The sequence below is a fragment of the Dunckerocampus dactyliophorus genome, chromosome 4 (assembly GCF_027744805.1).
Source record: "Dunckerocampus dactyliophorus isolate RoL2022-P2 chromosome 4, RoL_Ddac_1.1, whole genome shotgun sequence".
Taxonomy (NCBI): domain Eukaryota; kingdom Metazoa; phylum Chordata; class Actinopteri; order Syngnathiformes; family Syngnathidae; genus Dunckerocampus; species Dunckerocampus dactyliophorus.
Window position 1 is genome coordinate 7,897,048 of NC_072822.1, and position 13,514 is coordinate 7,910,561.

Here is a 13,514-nt window from a genome sequence, read left to right on the forward strand (position 1 = left end):
CGATAGATCCCCAACCACTATACTGTATATCTTTGCCATCTGAAAATAGTTGCAGGAAATGCAAATTAACTGCTTTTCGTTGATTTATTGACCAACTGGAGCACATTACTTTCGATGAAATATAATGCACTTAATGGGACGCACCTATTCCGCCGATAAAGCCTTCTGAAAAAACCTCCAAAAAGCGCCGACAGCGCTCCATTTCCATAATGTGCTTTGGGTGGTTACGACAGTTTTCATACTCACTTTGCATTTCGTGTTCTTTTGTTCAACATCATCTTTGAGGAACCCAAAATAAATTTCCTTGGGTCTGCGGTCCACAAATATGAATGTATGGTACATACCCTGGCATACTACATCCTGTACACACATGTACTAAGCTACACATACAGCCGCATAACATGACTGGCATCACGTCTCATGCAATTACATTACCAATGGCCACTTATCACACTGCACAGGAAGAACAGCGTTGATACCAACCCAACCTACCACAACCATGTCAGGTAATATTTTCCAATAATAATAATAATAATACCATTTATAAATATAGTGATGTTCTCATTTTTCTAACAATTCTATTAAATTCCAGACATTCCATTGTCATGTTATTTGCCTATATGTGTGTGCCACGTTGGCTTTAGAAACTGGATACATAATCATCAAAATGATCATTTACACAATGAAAAGAGAATTTCACATGTTCTTGTAGCCATGTGACCATCTATTCGTGACATCAAATAGAGCATGAAATCCTTAAAAACTGCTACCAACAGTAAACTAATCATGGTTTCCAATAGAGACGTTTTTATAATGTTTTTATTTTCTTTTCTTTCTCTTCTTTATTTGTGAATTGTCAACTTTGCATAATTGGCAATGATGTACATGTTTTTTGTTTTTTTTAAAGGCTTTAAAAAGTATAGTATGTCACAGAGAGCAGTCGTCTTTCCCACAGCGCTCCAGTATCCAACTGATAACATAGCTAGTTAGCTACAGTACGTCAGCGAGTGCAGCTTGTACGGCTGGGATGTCATCGCGCGTCAACGTAAGGTGCATGTGCGAGTGAAATGCTGGCACTGTACAGTCGCTTCTTCATTTGAACAATCAGCCGTTCCCTCATCGTCTGTTTCGCTTCTTGTTCAGGCTGGATGGGTGGAGTCACATGACTACAAACGCTGTACCTCCAACTGTACTGAGCCTGGATAAAGACATTTATCATTGTCATTTCATTCATGCAAATGCTGCTGCTGTTGCAAAAAATCATGACAGCAGCAACCTTGTGCAAAATAAAAAAAATCAGAATGACACTAAATAAGACTGGAAATAGTCCACTATGTCATAGAAATTGCGGTAACGGAAGGGGGAATTGCACCCAAGTCCAGCACTGTACAATTGTACAGAGTGTTATTGTGAGTGAATTGTGTGAGTACATCCTCAAGTTTGATATTGCAAATGTTCTTTAGGATAAATTGACAACATTTTCACAGAAACACTAAATTCTGCAAGGAAATTGGAAGCTGTTAGTGCCACATACTTTCCTCCATTCTCCCCTCCTGCTTTGTCAACAAGGTGTATTTCGTCGGTCAAAGAGTGAAGAATAGCACTGAAGACAGAGATGCTATGACTCATCTGCTGAATAGGGTGATGTATGATTGACAGATGGCTCATCCAATCCAGTCTCCAAAAATCCTTTCCAATGACTATACACCAGATGGTTCTTTGTTAAGAAACATTCTGGCATGTCAAGTTAATGTACTGTCCATTTATCTAAAGAACAAGTAGTCAGAACTCACCAGGCTCTCAAACATCTGATGCAAACAGGGGGGAAACATGTGGAAGATCTGGTGTACTGTACATTTACATGATAACACCCTCAAAAAGACCTGCAAAAACACCTTAAAAGGCTGTAATAGCAGGTATTGTGCAAGTCTGACAACAGAAGTGTGGGAAGGAATAAAAAGAACCGGAATTATCCAACCAATAACCTTTCATGACTGTTATTACAGGCAAAACACCCCGCTACATGTTACCCAAACACACTAGTTAGGAAGAGCGGTCACCATGTGACCTTTTTCCTACAACTTTCACTTCATGTTTTATAATGAGAGCGACAGGCCGCTGCGGAAGGCCAGCAGGAGCTCTGCGCCGTGAAAGAGCACGATGTCTCAATGCTGTGCAGAAGATACAATGAGACAGGCCATTGTGTGAATGAGACGCCGTCGCGCTTTGAGTCTGAACATATCACATGGCTTGCATAATTGAAGAACATATAGTAAAGGAGGGAGCGACACTGAAACATGAGATAACCTTAGTTTACTTCCCACAACCTGAGTGGAGCATCAGCTGATCTGTGGTTAAAAAAATACAAAAAAAAAAAAAAACGAGAGGAGCCGCCGGCTACTACTTTGCAGCACAAGTTTTCACCAAACTTCTGAAATTAGCAAAATGTCTGTCTGTTGAAATACCAACGCTGAGGGGCCACAGCAACCTTAAACCACCTCCCTTGTCTGATGCTTGGCATTTAACGACACTTTCATTCTGGGTGGCTTTAGGAATCTCGTTTGCTATATTATAAAACCCTTTTTTCCACACCTAGAAAAACAAGCGCGAACATGAGGCGGTAGACACTCGTAAGGTCAGCAAAAGTTTTGAGTTTTTTTTCCTTCCCATTCTCTAGCTCAGTTCTGCATTCCCACAACAATGCATGCTTCGACACGACACAATGCTGCTATTCTTACGACGCACAGAAATAAAGCTCTGCAGCTCTTGGACCATTTCCCGTGGTCTGGGAACGGAGAGGAACGCTGAGAAAAACTGAAAAGCACCAAGCAAGGGCTGGAATCACAAGCAATACATGGACGTGCTGTGGGACAAGACAATTCCACGAAAAGAAGGCGATAAATGATCATAGTCACCAAACAATGTATTCTCTTCCAGCATGACTAATAAAAGACGTCTGCAGTCAATCATTATCTCTCCCAAAGACTGAACCTGGCATGTTGAGGAAATAATAAAACTTCCAGAGATCTAATGACAGGCCGACTTGAGTAGGGGAACGTTTTGGCAAGACGGACACATGTTATGAGTGATTGGGTGGGAGGGGGAAGTTTGGGAACAATGCCAGCGGCGAGCGTCAGGCGTCACACAGACAGTGCAGGCGATCATTGGGGATACAATACAAAGCACCATAAGAGCTTTATTAGCATCCCCATCGATCGCTTTGTATAGTTCACATGGTCTACTGAATAGCTATAAGAAACAAGTCAAATTGTGAAATTAGATGAATGAATAGATCAATGTGCTTGACAAAACTGTCACTGTAACAGTCTGGGGTTCATAAAACATTGAGGATATCTGAATGAAGTGGTGTTTACACTTGCACGCATATTGCCTCTGCAGTGTCCCACAGTTTGCCGTAGCAATACGGGTCATTTATTTATTTATGGCATGCCTGAAAAGCGTGAAGACGAGTTTGCACACCGTTTGCGCCAGGCCTGCGCAAAATTCAGAATTCAATGGTTGAATTTGAATTTGAATGGACTCGGCCCCACAAGATGTTGAACTGAATTTGAATTACAGGAAGTGGAACTGAATTTAATGCAATTCAGAGAAATTCATTCTCATCACATATCAGTGAGAATTCGATACTTTTAACATGTATTTTTCGTCCAAATGACACCAACAGACACTGGCATTAAGCATACTCCTTAATACTGGAAAGTTTAGCAATTTTTGAGAAGTCAAAGTATAAACCAGCTTTGGCGTTCAATTATTTGTAATTATCATCAATTTATTTCACTAGTGATTTGACCTGACTTACTAGTGAACTTGACTCACTAGTGAAAGACTTGAATAAAGCAATTATCGTTCCAGGACTAGTGCCCACGAGACAGTTTTCTTTCTGAATGAGAAATTCTGTCAAATTTTAATCTCACAAGATCTTGTGACAACTACTTAATTGTGTAAAAAGTGGAAAAAATAAATGAAACAGAGGGCCGCATACTGAAATATGAAAGGATGTGGGGGCCCACTTTTTACATACTGAATATATGTATATATATTTTTTATTTTTATTTTGTAAAAATGCTAAAAAAAAAAAAAAAGATTATATGTAAATTGACAAAGCATTGTGTTATTAACCTCAGCATTTCACGTTCATCTATTTACATTGTGCCTTTTTGCTCAATTTCCCACATTATTATTATTATTTATTCATTAATTTTTTTATTTTTACAGTGTGCCACGGGTCAATAAAAATTGGCGGCAATTTTAATTTTTAAGAAATTTTTAAGACAATAGCCAAAGGCACCACGTCATTTCCTGACATTGTTAATTGCGATGCAAGTGTAAAAATAAGCTAAATATGAAAACCTAAAAACAACCATTAAGACAATTGACAAAGGCTTATTGTCATTATTTTAACATACTTAACTGTCATACAAGCGTAAACATAAGTTAACCACTGTTAATAATTTGGACTTTACTCTTCTTCTGAAACTGTGAGGATATTTGTTCAACTCATCCGTGAGCATTAGCATTTTTGTAAAGGCAGAATTTGTAGTTGCACCTTGTACCAAGGTATTCTGGGAGATGAAATGCTGTCTGAGGGCCGCAGGGTGGCTGAGTGATTAGCATGTTGGCCACTCACTCAGGAGATCGGGAAGGCTTGGGTTTGAATCTGATGGTTGGGCATCTCGGTGTGGAGTTTGCATGTTCTCCCCGTGTGCTCGTGGGTTTTCTCCGGGTACTACAGTTTCCTCCCACATTCCAAAAACACGCATGTTAGGTTAATTGGTGACTCTAAATTGTCCATAGGTATGAATGTGAGCGTGAACGATTGTTTTTCTATATGTGCCCTGTGATTGGTTGGCGACCAGTCCAGAGTGTACCCCGCCTCTCGCCCGAAGTCAGCTGGGATAGGCTCCGGCATACCCCCACGACCCTAATTAGGATAAGCGGAGTAGAAAATGGATGGATGGATGGATGTTTTATCCGAGTAGGTTTTCAATGTAAATTTACTATACTATAATAAATTATTGTGCACAGAAAGTTCATACAATAATAGTTTGATAAAATTCATGTTTTAAATATATACTGTGCAAAGCTTCATTGTTACATACACCTTAATTATGCATCATGAATTTCTTTGAATTTTACTTGACACATGGCTCCAACCCCCTTTACTGCAATTCAAATTGCAATTCTGCTTCCCAATTCTGCTTACTGAACACAAAATGTAGTTTTTAAATGAAACTTTTTATTATTAAGGAGAAAAAATCTAAACCTACATGGCCCTGTGAAAAAGTTTTGTACTCAGCTGCAACATCTTTTAGCTGCCACACGGCCCGACATCACTCCTGCTTCTTGTTACTTTGTTAGCACGCTAGCAAACACTGCTCTTGTGATCACATGGCCTCTATCTGGTCGCTGCTGGATAGACTTGCCGGGGCGGAGTCTGAAATCGACTGCTTGATTCGGAGTGCCAATATCGGAGATTTGAGACGCAGGCCAACATAAGCAGATACTGTTTTTTTTGCTGAAACTGGCGCGATATCCGATATTAATATTGGATTGGGACAGCCCTAATTACTATATTTACTATATTGGGTAACACGAGTGTAAAGGTAATATAGGGGTTTATTGCATGTTTAGAAGGCTCTATTTTCCTCCGACATAAAAAAACAGCAACTTTATTTTAAAAAAACTTTCCAAGTTAATTTTCTGCAGACTGACAATATGAATGACTTTACACAAACAAGAAACTCATTGAATTTCTCCAAGGCAAACAGACTGTACATGATCAGTTAGTCTTATCACATGTGGTGTTCTTTAACTGCACAGGTCACACAATCGTGACAATGAAGAGGCACACAGAACCTTTTACAGCAAACCAAACCCTACACTACATAACCCAGAACATGAAACAACAACTTATCGCTGGAATCTTTAAACACGCGCTTGTTTGCACAAAAAGCTGAAAGCAACAATCCATCACTCACACTGTTGGAGCCAGGCTTAAATATTCCACCCTGGGAATATGATGCCGTCTCTTGCGGAGCCAGGAAAGACTTTAAGGAATGACTCATCGCTACATGTGAACTGTTCGATTAATTGCAAACTGCAAAAACTCCTGACAATTTTGGAGACGTGAGATACACGGGTGGGTGAATGGTGGTGGTGGATAATTCAACTGTGAATCATTGGCAGCCATCTGACTTCCTGGAAGTCCAATTATTGAGGAACATTTTCTAAACAGTTTTGAGCAAATCATTCTTAGAAAATGGCGAATGACTGTGGAAATGTTCAATAAATTGTATATTTCTGCATATTGTGAGTATTAAAACCTTCTTGTCCTATTAAATCAACATATCTGGTGAATGAAGCACACTCATAAGCATCATCAGTGCGCACACACACGATCGTTTGATGTTACAAACTTGACAGGACATGCCCCAATAATCCAGGCTCAAAAAATAGTATTTAGTATGGTCATATTTTGAGAAAATGTCACATTAGCACCGACAAATACTAGGTAAGTACCGTAAGCAGCCTCCATAGCTTTTATCCCGGTTCCCCGCGCACGCGGTGCCGGGATTGGAACATACCAATTCAATGCACCAGCCAGCTGTGGTTGCGTTTTCAGGCTGGGGCGAAATGTGCATGACAGCTGGTGAATGTTTTTATGGGGTCGTACATTCATTCGTGTAAATGGACCTTTTTTTTTTTTTTTTTTTTTTTTTACATCCGAGGTCGGGGGAATGTGCATTTTTTTAAATACCCATGTTCATTTCCGTTTATTCCCGCTGGAAATCTCTTCTTTCCGATGGTTGCGGTTACATGACTATGGTTGTTTTAGCATGGCTGTTTCAATAAAGCAATTGTTGATCAACCACATTCTCGTCCTTCTCTCAAGGTCTCGGCAAAAGCTACAGTATTTTAAATCCACGCAAACATCATAATCCGAGAGAGTTTGCAAAATGATCACTTTTGACTGTCTTACGCCTCTTGAAGGTGTTAATTTGCACAGACAGTTACTGTAAAGTGGTATCGTTTCTAGTTGTGTACGGTTAAATTGTTACTTTTGGTCTGAATCTGGCACAGTGCAATTTGGGCTATATATATATATATAATACTGTGGCCACTTTGACTTTTGTAACGTTAGAGTAGTTGTTGATACTGGAAAAATTACTTGATCACGCAGATCCTTGCAAGCACTATGTCTGATGAGGGCCGCGATGCGGGCCAACTCAATGCTATTTTCCAAAAAGTTCCACGGGCCAAATGAAAATTGCAGCACTGAGCGGGCCTGAGCTTTTGGAAAATAGCACTGCGTTGGCCCGCATCGGGGTGGTGGGGTGGGGTCGGGAGCCTGTTGTCCTGTCCCGTTTGGCCCGTAACCTAATGTCAGCTTTGAGTTTTGGCCCCCTGTGCGATTGAGTTTGACACTCCTGATCCAAAGGATTAAGGATACCAGTTATAGTAAAGAGGAAAAAGTGTGACGATGACCACATCACACATGTATACACATGTTCTGGCTGCTCAGCACAAAACATTTCATGCCATCATAGTTTGAGTATCTACATTGGTCATACTTACAATATTCGTTTTATTCTTAGTTACATTTTGTATGAAAAACATTTTACTCATGCCTTGGTTTGCTTACAACTTCTACTTTGAGATAAAAAGTGCTTCTATTCCTTCTATTACTGTTTGGACCCAAACATAACACAGTGAATATTAGACAAGCCCTGTTTATCAAGACCCCCATTTGGCCCTCGGCAGATTCTGAATTTCCCAATTAAAAAAACGAGCCACAGGCTGCAAACTGTCCCTTGGCCACACTTTCGCCAACCCTGCTTTTGTATCTCTCGGACGAGGTTGAGCGCATGACGTCAACTCTGTGAGAAACCACAATTCTCGTCGACTACGTTCCAAGACCACCTGCTGATGCCGGAAAAATGTGAGTAATTGATTCGCCCATAAAAATGTCTATTTTTGACACATGGCTCCAACCCCCTTCCTCTCCCAACACGTTCTTTTCCGATTTTGGATCTACATTTGCAATAAAGGTGGCTGTTGTCATTATTTGATTATATTCATGTTCAGAATCCTCCCCTACACATTGTTATTGTTCATTCCCAACACAATCCAGTTATTAACACTTACTAAGCGCATTTTAAGTATAAACAGTATAGATACCCACCACTAATAAATTAGCATGTAAGATGATCTATAATAAGTAGAATCAAGTCAACCATAGCCAAACTTTTGCGTCTCAACACAAAACTATGGTGCATTCCAGGGCCACCACATGGGAATTTTGAACAGTGATACATTTTACTGGTATTGTATATATATATATATATATATATATATATATATATATATATATATATATATATATTTTTTTTTTTTTTTTTTAACCAAAAATCCTCACATTTTTGGAGCCATGACTGCTGAATCACAAATGTATGGTTTTGGAAGCGAACAAAGGTCATTAAAGAGAGAATGTAATTATAGCGGGAACTAATCGATGCATTACAGCTAGGGATGTTCGATATTGGCTTTTTTGCCGATAACTGATATGTAATTAATAATACCGATATTGTCCAACTCTCAATTTCCGATTCTGTTGTTGTAAATGGCTGCTGAGTTACGTGTTTAGAGCTCACATAATTGTCGGTTATTGTTCTGCATTTGTCGTTGGTAGTGTCTTGTCTGTTGTTATCTACCTATTGCGTTGCTGTGTGACGTTTTAGCTCTTTCTTGTTTGACAGTGAGTATGACTGGTATGTGGAGTGGTGACCTCCAGGCGATTTCCATGGAGGTTGATTAGTTCATTGTGAGCTCTGTTGTTACTCTGCTTGCAAAATTTCCGATGTTATCGGACATCCCGACTTACAACAGTCATTGTTATTATAGCCCGAAATCAGGGTAAAAGCCTTTTGTGGAGGCGGGCTGATGCTGCTGAATGAATTTTGTTGTTTTTTTTCCCCTCCAGGTACACATCACGCTACCATAAGAAGTTTTCAGGTGTACCGTACTCTGGTGCCTCGACACAGGAGTGTAATCCAGGTTTCCAAGTCTGAACTCGAAACTGAAACCAGTAAAATGCGTACCTTGAGAGCAGCAACGCGTACAAGCACATTCAGGGGTCAAAATGCATGCAGAGTACAAAAAATGCGGACATGTTTAAATTTCTTTAAATTCTTCTTTAAATTTCTTTAAATTTTAGCGCATGGGTGCTCATTACCTCAATCGTGAGCTACCGGTCAATCGCAAAGGCAGTGTGGGTCGATCACATGTGTCACCCACATCATAAACGTCACTTTGTAGATGTCATCAGACATCAGTCGGCTGACATCAAGCTCCCCTCCTGATTTGCTGCTGCGCCTTCGCGGCAAAGTAAGCGGTGAACAGATGCGTCCAGCAACACGCGGATATGCAACTTCCATCTTTACTATTCCCATTACGGATAAACTAACGGAGCGGTAAGATGCCTATATCGATAGCATAACGTGTCCGTTCACTTCACAAAAAAGGCAATCGTTTGATGGCTGCTCTTCGCCTCCTGAACTCCACTATAGAAATGTGTGTTTTCAACACTTCTGTTTGTGAATCTATTTCATGATTCATTGGAAAATGCGCCCATCGCTGAAACCCTTTTAATATATTGCTTTGACTTGGGCTGCGTTGTCTTTTGCATTATCCTTTTCATTTCTTGTATATATGTAATCTTTGATAGCAAATGCTAACTGGACGTAGCACATGAACTGTGTGTATAACGAACGCTTCATAGCTATTTTGACTGACATAACACGAAGGTTATGTACAGAAATATTGAGGAATTCTGTGGAATTTTATTTATTTCCATATTGAATTTGTGAATTCTTGAATGATATCAACTATTTTGATGACCTGTAAACTTTGAAACTGTGAATGTGAAATACTAATCATTCGTATTTAGTATCGTAGTTTCAAAGTTTACCGGTTACATTTTATATACAGCATATGTTGAATGTTTTATAGTAAGAGGTAGGTCATTTTGACTTGCATGCTGAAAAAGTGTGTGCGCCCCTGGATTAGCGTATACTGACCTATACTGAATTGGCTTAAGCATTTTCAAAGCATAAATGTACCATGTGTCCTGAAGGATTGCGCGCAACCTTATATGTTCCGCTGTATCTTGTTTGAACATGTTTTGGGAATAAGCAGGTTTATGGCGAATCCTTCCACTTGTGTGATAACATGCACTTTTACTTCTTGTGACAGTTCTGCTGCACAAAAAAACCCCCCAAAAAACTCAAGAGGCACTAAAATCTATGTAGAAATATATCAAGATGTACCCGTGAAGCTTGGGGAACCGTCCTGTGACTCAACAGCAAACAAACGGGTGCGTTTCTTTGACCATGTCCCCTTTCCGTGCTAAGAATGGACCATGGAACAGACAAGTAAGCACATGTTTTTTCAACACCGCTGCGACTACAAATCGGACCTGTAATCAACAATTTTCCACCCCCAGCAACAAGATTGCGGTGGAGGGACACTTCGGAGTATGAAGACTCTCTAATTATGTCTGCTTTGAAGGACACATTTCTGTGTTTGCCTCAAAACAAACATGAACTTAAGATAGGAATTCTGTATTTTTTTCTGGGGGGGGGGGGGGGGGGGGGGGGAATCCACAATTCAGACACAGCCACACTTCCAAACAGTGTCTTATAGTTTCTCGGCTGCTCCCAAACATACAGTGTCTTTCTTTTTTATATTTCCGCCCTAATTTGTCTCTTCGTTCTTAAAAACCACAACTCATATTCCAATCAATTAACTCCACTCCTCCTCCATTGCCCCCTCCCTGCTGCGCCGTCGTGGCCTCTCTCGTGGTCTTGTCAGACCCCCGAGGAGCAAGGAAGAGCTGATTGATTCAAGATTCAAGCCTTTATGATCATTGTATTTGCATATCATGTGATTAGATGTGGAAAAAAAAACAGAAGGTACTTACATAATAGCAATTTCCCGATCCAAAATAAGACAGTGAAATTAAAAAGTAAAATACAAGAACAAGAATGAGAAACGTGGAAAAGTAAGGTATGTGAAGCAGGACCGTTTGCATTTTCATTTCAAAATAAATCGAATAATAAAAATATAGCATTTCGCTGAATGTGCTAAGTATTGTTTATTTTTAATGTGTTTTTATTGTGGTAGATTAAGGTTGTGATGAAAAAAAGTATCACTGCATCCATTTGTCCTTCAAATCAATAAATATTGTCCCTGAGGTGGCCGTCACATGGGCTGGTCCACAAGTGGTCCGGTGAAGTCCACTTTGTCTTTAAATTAACGAGAAAAGCTCACAGACAATAGGTCCAAAGCACAATGCTCATGCTATCTAGACGTCTGAATGTATAACAATGGAAGCAAAGCTGTGCATGGAAAAGCTAGCAGAAACAAAGGCAATTAATGACGTGTGACAAAACATCGAATCATAAATCACACTTTACACCAGTTAACCTGCTGCTTCCACGCCCGCCAGGCACATCTTTCACTTTTAGACACATCTGAGTGAGTCAATCAGACATGACGCAACCACATGCCTTCCACTGCTGCAGGGGTGTAAATTATCAGCCTATACATGCACTGCTGCCCTCAATACCTGCTGCAGATAAATGGTGCTTCTATTATTTTGCATTGAAGTACATAACATGGGACATAAACACATGTGAAAATGTAAAACTTAAAAAGGTGATATTCTGATATTAGAGTGCAAACATCTACACTTGGCTGAATGTTACAAGCTACAAAGCAAAATGGTGGAAGCATCTGCAGATCTAGTTGTGCAATGGTGGCTCCGTGATGCCTCTAGAGGCCCATAGTGGCATTACACACAGGACAGGCATTGGACGAATGGGTTAGTTTGGTGGACACTTGACGCGTTTCATTGCTTTCCTTGAAATTATTATGCAGTATCTTTGTTCAATGGGGACTTCCTGATGGTATTTCATATAGAATAGAACATGTGCTAGTGGGTTAGCATTTTAACTTCTGTTGATTTGAGATTCTCTAGTGTGCCACAGTGACTTCCTGATGCCTCGTGTGGCATGTGGAGAGGTAATACACTAAAAACAGGGCAAGATGGTTAGCATGCTATTATGGCACATTTTCTACAGATATTTTTGTACTATCTTGCGACACAAATTCATATTATGAATTGGTAAGTTAGCATTCTAGCTTCTGTGGACACTTGCTGCATACTTTTCATTGGAAGCATTTGTGCGATGACTGCCTGAAGCCTCTTGTGACATAATGTAGTACAAAGTACAGACGCTGCACCAGCTGGTTAGCATGTTAGCTTTAATGGACACCTGATACATGTCCTCATTTTTCATTCCTTTTTTTTGTTTATGACAGCAACTCCCTAACTGCCCTCATGGCACAAAGTGGTATTACAAGTTAACATTCTATCTTTAGTGGACACTTGCACATAGAAAACAAACTGCGCAAAGAGGTTAGCATTCGGTTAAACACATACTACCTACTTTCGATACTATTCGTTTGTACTTGCTTTTGCTTTAGCTACACCCTGATACCTCTTAAGGCACAATGTGATATTGCACCTAAAAGGCAAACACTGCACTTTCCGGTTAGCATTCTAACTTCTGCTGCGTACTTCCTTGTGCTTTTGTAAACTCTCTGATGCCTCTTATGACATGCAATGGTATTACATACAGGGCAGTCGCTTCGCTAGCTTGATAACATTCTACCTGCTGTGTTTCTCATAAATTCCTGTCAGGTTTACATAACAATAACAATTTTTCACACGTTTGATGTTTATCTGCACTGAAAGAAAGAAACATTTAGGACATAGTACAGTTTTATGAACATATTAGAAGCATTAGCTGCTATATGCAGATGCTAATTTTGCTGCATGTTTGCACAGAATGTGTGCGTCATTGCCATGGTGACAGCCAGAAGATCAAATTTTGGAGGACAGCGTCACAAAAACTTACTTGCTACTTTAAATATAAATATATATATATATATATATAAAAATAAACTTTACGTCTTGATGGGAAGCCAAGCACCTCACAGAAAGTTTACATGAAAGCTAGTTCCTTTTGGAGCTTCACATAAGCACAATTAATTACTTTTTTTTAAAGCAAATAAAAAAACACTTTAGGAAAAAGACATGTGCAAAGAGTTGGAAGTTAGTAAAACAGCGTGTTCGTGGCATACTCACGTTCTCCGTTATCTCGGATGGGCACCCACCGCAGCACGACGACAACACAACAGTTTGGACTTCGCATAACGGACATGTGGCGAAAAAGCTTGAAGAAAGTGAGCCAAAAAAGACGAGAAAGTCAGCGGGAAGAAGCGTACGAGGACCAAAACGTCTCTTCGCTGGCTGCCATTGTGACTGTCTTGGCGATGTCTCCCCGACTTTAAAAAAAAGAGAAGAGGGGGAAAAAACTTTCAGGCACGAACCTTACGCGGAAAGAAAGAAAAGTGGCGACCCCTCGTTT

General features: G+C 39.9%; 1 protein-coding gene across 1 annotated transcript in view; it reads right to left on the reverse strand.

Annotated features, from left to right (window-relative positions):
• Window positions 1-13,514, reverse strand: part of sh2b3 (SH2B adaptor protein 3) — a 60,965-nt gene extending 47,451 nt beyond the window's left edge. The window contains exon 1 of the mRNA XM_054775126.1: window positions 13,232-13,514. The gene's annotated coding sequence lies outside the window, so the exon portion shown is untranslated. The remainder of the gene's footprint in view (window positions 1-13,231) is intronic.